Raw genomic sequence first — 10,000 nt, forward strand, 5'->3', positions numbered from 1 at the left:
CCGTGCACAGAATATGAACCACACCTCAGCGAGACACTCTATCACACATTACTCTCTGCCTGTAACAGACACAGATACAATATGTAAGCACCAGCATGGACCAACGTCCGGTGCAACCTCTCCGCCACAGCACACCATCCACACTATGATAACAACACCAGGGGGTCCAATTCTAAAATAGAATATCCCACCCGTCCGACATCCACAATTGCTCAGATAAGCCACCAACACCCACACATGTCCTACACAGGAGTGCACCCAACACCACCTCACTGCCTCCTGTTACGGCACAGAAACAATGGCAGGAATGAATCACACAGGTCTGCCGCTCCCTTGCCGCAACCACAGACGCGGCGCGCCTCCAGTCACGAGCGAAAAGCGCATAAGCGCATCCTGACGAGACATAACTGCTGTGACATACTGACGCTGTCTCAGACATTCACTTACAATGATCACTACCAACGAACCTCGGCCCCCCCCCCCAACACACTCTCTTACCACGTTGTGTACTGTAATCCAACCCATTTCGCACCTTAACCTAACCAATTTCGCACCTCAACCTAACCCATTTTGCACCTCAACCTAACCAAATTCGTAACGCAATTTGTACCGCAATGTAACGCAATTTGTACCGCAATGTAACGCAATTTGTACCGCAATGTAACGCAATTTGTGCCTTAACCTAACCCAAGTTGTGCCTTAACCTAACCCAAGTTGTGCCTTAACCTAACCCAAGTTGTGCCTTAACCTAACCCAAGTTGTGCCTTAACCTAACCCAAGTTGTGCCTTAACCTAACCCACGTTGTGCCTTAACCTAACCCAAGTTGTGCCTTAACCTAACCCAAGTTGTGCCTTAACCTAACCCAAGTTGTGCCTTAACCTAACCCAAGTTGTGCCTTAACCTAACCCAAGTTGTGCCTTAACCTAACCCAAGTTGTGCCTTAACCTAACCCAAGTTGTGCCTTAACCTAACCCAAGTTGTGCCTTAACCTAACCCAAGTTGTGCCTTAACCTAACCCAAGTTGTGCCTTAACCTAACCCAAGTTGTGCCTTAACCTAACCCAAGTTGTGCCTTAACCTAACCCAAGTTGTGCCTTAACCTGCTCTGTAATTGGCATATGACACGTTACATTAATCTAGTGTTGTGTAACCACAACCCTCTGAATATAGTTCGCTACTCGCACCGCCCACCCTCTTGTGTATCGTTTCATGTTCAACACTTCGCAAGTGTTGCTTACTTTTTACATGCTCCCGCTGTACACTGTAATGTGGACGACTGCAGGATGTACATCGCCCCCCCCCTCCCCCCTGCCTTCGCACGCTGGTCGTTCAGGTGCTTGCGTGTTCAATGCCCTTCGCAGCTGTTCACTGGCATTCGCATGTCGAAGCGCTCAGTCTACGTCGTGGTACGGCCTGTGTCCACTGTCCGCTGATGTCGTAAGCTTAACCCTCACATTGTACTGCACATAGGTCCGTATGTACTGAATGATACGCTGTGGCACATGTGTGACCGTACAACGACTGCGCCCAACAACAGCGAACCATACGGTCCATATGTTGTGCACTCAGCCACGTGCCGTCTCCCCATAACAGCTACATTGCAGTGTGGTACGCCATAGAGACGTGTGGGAGTAACGGACGCCCTGGATGGCGATCAGCATGAGCCGTCTGTTGATGTAGTGGCGCGTGTATTCAAACGTAGTCGTCTCTTCTCACACAGTGTGATAGCATGGTGCACCGCGTTCCACATCTGCGACATGGTACAGATGCTGGTTGACAGTCGGTCTCGTAATGGACATCGCATACGTAGGGGGCCACCTCCCACGTGTTCTCTAGTCGTGCACATTTTGTTGCGTGTATGTGGGCAGACGTAGTGTGTCGTGACACCTAACAGACAGGTATGCAATAATCGTTGCATTTGCAAACTGGGATGGACGTCTACGTTTGCTGGTGACGTTACGCAAATGAACAACTGGTAAACCCATTGTGGTGCGGTTGTTGTTGCTGGAGGTAAATCAGTAAGGGCAAATCTGTGTGTGAAGCGATACGCGGCGGTGGCTGGGTGGGACCGTCCCCGGCCGGTGAGGGGGGGCCGCCCGGCGTGCTGGCCGCGCGGTGCGTGGGCGCACGCGCTACAGCCGGCTGGTGGGGGCGCCCAGTGGCAGGCGCGCCGGCCGACGGACGCGGCAGGCGGCGCAGCTGCGCGCCGGGGCACCCTGCGCGCGGCGCCGGGCGGCCAAAGTGGGTCCTCGCGGGCCCGGTGCGAAGCGCGGTGGACATCTGCAGTGTGCTGGTCCGACTGAGGACTGTGTGCGTTGAGGATGCGCCGCCGCCCGGCACTCGGCGCCGCGACGCCGTCTGCTGCTCGGTCGCCCCAGCGGTTCTCGCTGGTGGTTTGTATCGCAGTTGTGCGGACGTGTTGGCACGTGCGCTGTGCTGGGAGAGTTCGCTTCGGCACCCACGTGGGGCCTTTGCCCTTCTGTGGCGCTGGCGTTGGAGCTGCCGGTCACCGTAGGTGGCGCGTGTTGTCTCCCGCCGGCAATGCCACGACAGCACGCTCCCGGGCCTCTGTCGGCAGCGGCAAGCTCAGTTGGGAGCACGGGTGGTCGCACCTAAAGCGTCTACTCGCCTAACTCCGGGCGATTGCGCCTCTCTCGAACCCGACCAAGTACTTAGGACGGCGCTGCGCGCCGCCGGGACCTGAGAGGGTTTCGAGGTGTATTGTGCAGGGGAGCTCAGCCTCCTCCTGTTTGCAGAATAATTGAGCGGACGCTTGCGTGTTCGCGCGGGCCCCTGGGACACACTCCCGGGCGGCCGGCTGCTCAGCTCTAGTTGACGCAGCTCCCTGGTTGATCCTGCCAGTAGTCATATGCTTGTCTCAAAGATTAAGCCATGCATGTCTCAGTACAAGCCGCATTAAGGTGAAACCGCGAATGGCTCATTAAATCAGTTATGGTTCCTTAGATCGTACCCACGTTACTTGGATAACTGTGGTAATTCTAGAGCTAATACATGCAAACAGAGCACTAGAATTACCACAGTTATCCAAGTAACGTGGGTACGATCTAAGGAGCTAGAGCTAATACATGCAAACAGAGTCCCGAGTCTGGCGTGAGGTCAGTCGCTTGACGGCGCGTTTCGGTACGGGCCTGCCCGTTGCCGGCGCGCCGTAAGGCACGGAAGCTCGTACTGGAGCGTATCGCTTTACGTCGAGCGTGCCGCGGCAGTCCTCACTGGGGAAGTGATGCGTCTCAAACAGCCTCTCCTTCCCAAGTGGCTCTTTCCGCCTTCTCGTGGTGCCAGACGTCAAGCTTGGCATTCTGCCTTGCGTCAAAAGGGAGAGCTGCGACCCAACCCGATGCGAAAGCGAAGGGTGCGTGGCACAGGGGGAGCTGTGTCGAGGGACCGAACACCAGTCCCTTTCTGTTCGCAGGGCACAGACCAGCAGGTGCTCTGCATGCCGGCGACCTCGTTTGTCGGCGTGGGATCGCGGCGCGAGTCGGCAAGGGTGCTTCGCCGCGCCCCTGGGTAACCGGGGCGTGTTCTGCCAAACCCAGGTGGTGGTGACATCGCCTGGGCCAGGTTAGATGGGCCCAGACCGCCGAACGACTGGGGGACCGACCCACCACCTGAGTAGGAGTGGGTCCTTGGCCTTCAGGTGGAAACTCGGGCAAGTAGGCGGCGAAGGGCGAGGGGTGCATCCGCCTCTCCGGAGTGCGGGGTGCACTTGCCGAGGAGCGTCGAGTGAAATCGTCGATGACGAGGCCTTCGACGGGGACCAGTGCGCTGGCAACGGCGCGTTGAATCCTGCAGCTCTGGAGTGCCCTTGACCTAGGGGCGAGGTCGGTGGGCGAGCTGCAATAGTCCCCCCCCATGCCAGAGGAGCCGGTCCGGGGCAAGAGACGGGCTCCCACCTTATTTTCACTCGTTAATCAATATGGCTACACCTGAGACGAGTGAATCGAGTGCGCTCAAGCGAGCATCTGTGATGCTTGATCCCTCTCCTCAAGGTGAGACGGGACTAGCAGAAGACGAAACAGTGACGCAAAGACATGCACGTATCACGCTGCTCTTGGAGCAGAACATAAAGAATGGGAAAATAAGTCAGGCGGCACTGTCCATTATTAAGAATGAGCTGGCTGCATGGGCCATAGCCCACGCCAAGCTCGAAGGCCGCGTAGAAGAGTTGGAAAAAGAAAACGACCGTCTGAGAAGGCAACCGACAAAAACCTGGGCTGGGGTGGTTGCGCAAGCGCCACCAAAGCCAACCACGAAAGAAACGATCGCCAAAGTGACCAAGCGGTCAGACACGGCGGTCTTTCTAAGAACTTTACCGGGACAGGACACCAGTGTTAAAAAGATACAAGAACTGCTAACTAAAAGTATTGACCCGGCGAAAGACAAAATCAGAATAAACAAGGTAAAACCCAGTAGGAATTCAGTAATAGTGGAGGTAGCTACAGAGGAAGACAAGGAGAAATTGTTAAAGAATCCCAAACTTAACTCGGTGGTCAAGTGTGAACCACCGAGAAAAAGAAACCCACTAGTAATATTGTACGATGTACCATCGACGATGACGAATGAAGAATTGTACAAAAGCATAAAAGACCAAAATTTTGATCAAATGGCTGAAAATGAATTCAAGGACTCTTTCAAGTTAAGATTTAAAACGGGACCTCGTGATCGTGATGTTGTCCATCACGTCGCAGAGGTAACTGCACCAATGTGGAAGCAAATCATGACAATGGGCAGACTATACATTGGCTTCCATGCCATCAATATTAGGGATTACCTAGTGGTACCTCGTTGCCACAATTGTGGAGACCTGGACCATATTCTGAGGCATTGTACCAGGGGGTCGGCCTGCTCCAGGTGCGGTGAAGATGGTCACACACGTAAAGAATGCAAAGCTGCAAGCGTATGCATTCCTTGTAAAAGACGAGGGAAGAAAAGCTGCGGAGCCTCAGGACGGAATTGCCCTACATATCGCATGTTAGAGCAAAGACTTATATCTCGAACTGATTATGGCTGAGGACGCTAAACAGAACAGGATGCCAAAGAGGAAATCCCCCAGCAAGAGGAGGAGGGATGCCATTAGGGCAAGTAAATTCAAAGAATTTATAAAATCCTTCTTAAGGGACCAAATACCTGAAACAGTCGATAAAAGCATCCAAACAAATCCACCAGAAACAGCTGATAAAAACATCCAGACAGATCCACCAAAAATAGATAAATGTTTTCAGACAGATCCACCAAAAATAGATAAATGTTTTCAGACAGAAACTATTCCTATGGATACTCCCTCCTCTCTTAGCAGGGAAGTGAAGCCGATTAAACATCTGCACCGGCAAAGGCATCCTGGGCCTGAGGTCTCAGCAAAAGAAAGTAATCAGAAAATAGAAAAGCCTGTGCAAGAGAGCACAATAACAAGCTCTTTAGAAACCCCAGTGGTTAAACTACCACCAATAGATCCGGTTCGGATCTATCCTAACTTAGAATTCACCATGCAGTTGGCGAGATTGGAGCAGCCGGCTACCTTGACCACTGCCTTACGACATGTGGTCCGTGTAGGGCATGAATATGGAAGAAGAGTCACCTTCTCGGTAATGGAGGCTGTAGATAGAATACAGCTTAAGTCAGTGAATCTCCCCACTGACTTCGGAGCCCTGCGAGATTTACTCAAGAAAGTTTTTCGAGAGACGTGGAGAAAAGTTTGACTTAAACGACATTTACGAACAGTCAGTTTTGGCTAATGGACGAATCACGTATGACTGGAATAAGACTTGGCCGGACGATCACATACATACATACTTTCCATAGATGACGAAAATCACTATTGGCCAACTTAACACACACAACAGTCGACTTGTAATGCAGGAGCTGCGAAGGGAAGTGGAGGAGAGGAGGCTAGATGTGCTCTGTCTACAGGAGCCGTACTCCCTGGACGGAAAGATTACATTTACAGCCGCCACATGGCAGATAATCAGCCAAGGAGATAATCCAAAAGCGACAATAATTATTACAAACAAAGCCCTGAAAGTGACCACCTTATCACAGTACACCAATAGTCACTGCAACGTCGTGGAGCTGTTATCTCCCCGTGAATCGATCGTATTGATCAACATGTACTTTCAGTACGGAGATAACATTGAAACGCATCTCGACCATCTGACAACAGTAACCACGGCGTTGCGGGGACGAAGGATGATAATCACGGCTGACATAAATGCAAAATCCCCCCTGTGGCACAGCGGCACAAGGGACACCAATGGAGAGAAAGTAGAGGACTTTATTATGGCATCACAGCTAGTAATAGCCAATCAACCTGGTAATCCTCCAACCTATGCGGCGGGAGGAGGACCGGGTACGAATATTGATATAACCTTTGCCACCCCCAATGCAATTAATATGATACAAGAGTGGAAAGTGGAAGAAAACGCTACTACGAGCGATCATAATTTAATTACGTTCATTGTAGGTGGAAGGGGATCTTGCTGGGCCACGGGGTGGGAGATGCAGTTTAATTACAGAAGGGCTGATTGGGAACGACTAGCCAGGGAGTGCGTCATTCCTGCCTTGCCGGAAGGTGAAGTAGACCTTGACATTGACGTAAACGACCGAGCGAATGAACTGACTAACGCTATAACCAGTGCGGTGAAAGCTGCCGTACCAACCAGGAGGAAGGCCATTGCAGCCTCTCCATCACCATGGTCGCCCGAATTAGAGAATATGCGCCGGTCTGTTAGAAGGCTGAGAAGGTATTACCAGCGCAGTGCTGTCTGGCCAGAAAGGCAGAGATGGCTGATGCAGTATCGGGAAGCTAAACTTCGATTTCAGAAAGAACTCCAGGCTGTTAGGATACAAAGCTGGGAGAATTTCGTCCAGAGCCAATTGGCATTGGACCCCTGGGGTACACCGTATAAATTAGTACGAGAAAAGATCCGCTCTCCTCTGGAATTAACAACAGTCAGGCATGGGGACAGGATGACGGAATCTTGGCAGGAAACTGCTGAGGTCCTCCTCCGGTCCCTGCTGCCTGACGATAGCGCGGATGGAGAATCTGTACAGCAACAACAACTAAGACAAGACACTCTAAATGAATACATTAACAATACGGCAGTCTACCCTTTCTCGGAGGAAGAGGTGGCTGCCCACATAAAATCACTTAAAAGAGGCAAAGCTCCCGGGCCAGATGGCATTGTAGCTGAGGTGGTGCAGTTCCTAGCTCCCCAGCTAACTGCACCACTCACTCACTTATATAATGAGTGTCTGGTACAGCAGAAAATTCCAAGGGTGTGGAAGTCTGCAAACGTGGTCATCATCCGGAAAGGACCAGACAAAGATCCAACAAACGTAAAATCTTATAGACCAATTTGTCTAATCAATATACTAGGAAAAATATTAGAAAAGCTACTTGCTGACAGACTGGCTGCACATAGAATGCTGCGTGGGGTGAGTGACAGACAATTCGGCTTCAGGCCTGGACGATCAACATCTGATGCGATCGCCCTGGCTGCTGAGGTCTGTGGCTCTACCCCACACAAGTATGTGGTGGGCATTATGGTTGACATCAGTGGCGCCTTCGACAACCTGTGGTGGCCTTCGCTCTTCTCCTGCCTGCGGGAGAAGGAGTGTCCAGGGCCGCTATATGGTTGTCTGAGGAGCTATTGTGAGGAACGGGAGGTCTGGTTATCATCCTCTAGCAAGAGAATTGGAAAAGCTATAACTAAAGGATGTCCTCAGGGTTCCGTGTTAGGGCCCCTATTTTGGGACATCCACATGGAGCCCTTATTAGACACACTACAACAAAGTGAAGAAGTGCTAGAGGTGATAGCCTATGCGGATGACCTCCTCCTGCTGGTCGGCGGCCGTAGCCGCGAAGACATCGAACCTAAAATAGAGAGTGCTTTAAACAAATTACAACTATGGTGCCAAAACACCAAAATGACGGTGTCACCAAGCAAGTCCACCTACTTACTATTGAAGGGACAACTAATCCGCAACCCAACTGTAAGAATAAACCGCTCGCCGGTTCTTCGGAGACGTGACGCACGATATTTAGGCATCATCATTGATGAGAGGTGGAACTTTGGAAAGCACATTGAAACCGTAACCCAGAAAGCATTACAAACGCTAAATAACCTCATATCAATAGGACACAGAAGGTTTCACCTTCCATCACACCTGATCAAACTCTACCACAACAGTATATTAACATCGATAGTTGGTTACGGTTCGGGAATCTGGGCACACAGGCTCACGAGGGTGGTGCCCGCCATGACAGTGAGAAGGGTTCAAAGGAGCATGATTTTGAGATCGGTAGGTGCTTATAGAACAACACCAGGGGGAGCACTACTAGTCCTAATGGGGCTTTGCCCCCTGGACATTAAAATTAGGGAGCAAGCTGCATGGTTCTGGATCAAAAAGGAAAATATAACAAAAATAGAGGAGATCTTAGGAGTTAGGGCAAGGGACAAGGGAGAAATTCGGCAAAGAGGAGTAGAATTATGGCAAGAACTTTGGGATATGGATGAAACAGGGAGGAGGACACATGACTTGATACCAAGTATTAGGGAACGGCTCAAAATGAAACACTTTGAACCTACCAGGGGGCTAATCCATTTTCTCACTGGACATGGACCCTACCCGGCATACCTATGCCGGTTTGGGAAAAGGGCCACACCTGCGTGTGAATGTGGTGAACCGGAGGGCACTCCCGATCATGTGATTTACGAGTGCCCCCTCTTCAATGATGTTGCCTCTACATTACGGGACCAATTACCTAATCATGACACCTATAACCTAATAAGACAGGAGGACACCTTCCATATTATAAATAAGCTTGCCAACGAGGTATCACAAAAGGTGTTAAGGGAATACATGAGGGAACAAGATTAAATAGCATCGATCATGACCATTGCTCCCTACTCCCATTCCGCCTGCGCGGGGATAGGCCGACTTTTAGTCTGGAATCCGCCACGCGCTGGATTAGGGGGGGTGGGGAATATGACAAAAACCCGAAATTGACAATACACTGAAGATGACGTAGATTTAGAATTAGTTAGTAGGAATTAGATTAGGAACTTAGATTTTAGAATCCTGCAGCGACTTACAACCTGGCCAGCCCAGTGTCAGGGGCACGCCCATCGGGATTAGCTCGATGGGCAAGGCAAATATAGTAGGTTTGTACATTGCTGACACACCTGTGACGCTGCAGGAAGTAGAATGTAGGTTAGTCAAAAACTTAGAGATTAGCATAAACTAAATAACTGCCCATTTAAATTAAAATTAACCTAGCTGTAGCTCACAACTAAATATAAAATAGAATTAGCTGCAATTGTAATTAACAGTAGCAAATAAGACCCACTAATCAAGTAAGGAGGTGGGTTGTATGTATAATTATTATTTGATGGTTAATAAAGATTTTTTTTTTTTTTTTTTTTAAAAAAAAAAAAAAAAAAAAAAAAACAACAGAGTCCCGACCAGAGATGGAAGGGACGCTTTTATTAGATCAAAACCAATCGGTCGGCTCGTCCGGTCCGTTTGCCTTGGTGACTCTGAATAACTTTGGGCTGATCGCACGGTCCTCGTACCGGCGACGCATCTTTCAAATGTCTGCCTTATCAACTGTCGATGGTAGGTTCTGCGCCTACCATGGTTGTAACGGGTAACGGGGAATCAGGGTTCGATTCCGGAGAGGGAGCCTGAGAAACGGCTACCACATCCAAGGAAGGCAGCAGGCGCGCAAATTACCCACTCCCGGCACGGGGAGGTAGTGACGAAAAATAACGATACGGGACTCATCCGAGGCCCCGTAATCGGAATGAGTACACTTTAAATCCTTTAACGAGTATCTATTGGAGGGCAAGTCTGGTGCCAGCAGCCGCGGTAATTCCAGCTCCAATAGCGTATATTAAAGTTGTTGCGGTTAAAAAGCTCGTAGTTGGATTTGTGTCCCACGCTGTTGGTTCACCGCCCGTCGGTGTTTAACTGGCATGTA

Source organism: Schistocerca cancellata, chromosome 3 (assembly GCF_023864275.1).
Source record: "Schistocerca cancellata isolate TAMUIC-IGC-003103 chromosome 3, iqSchCanc2.1, whole genome shotgun sequence".
NCBI classification, from domain to species: domain Eukaryota; kingdom Metazoa; phylum Arthropoda; class Insecta; order Orthoptera; family Acrididae; genus Schistocerca; species Schistocerca cancellata.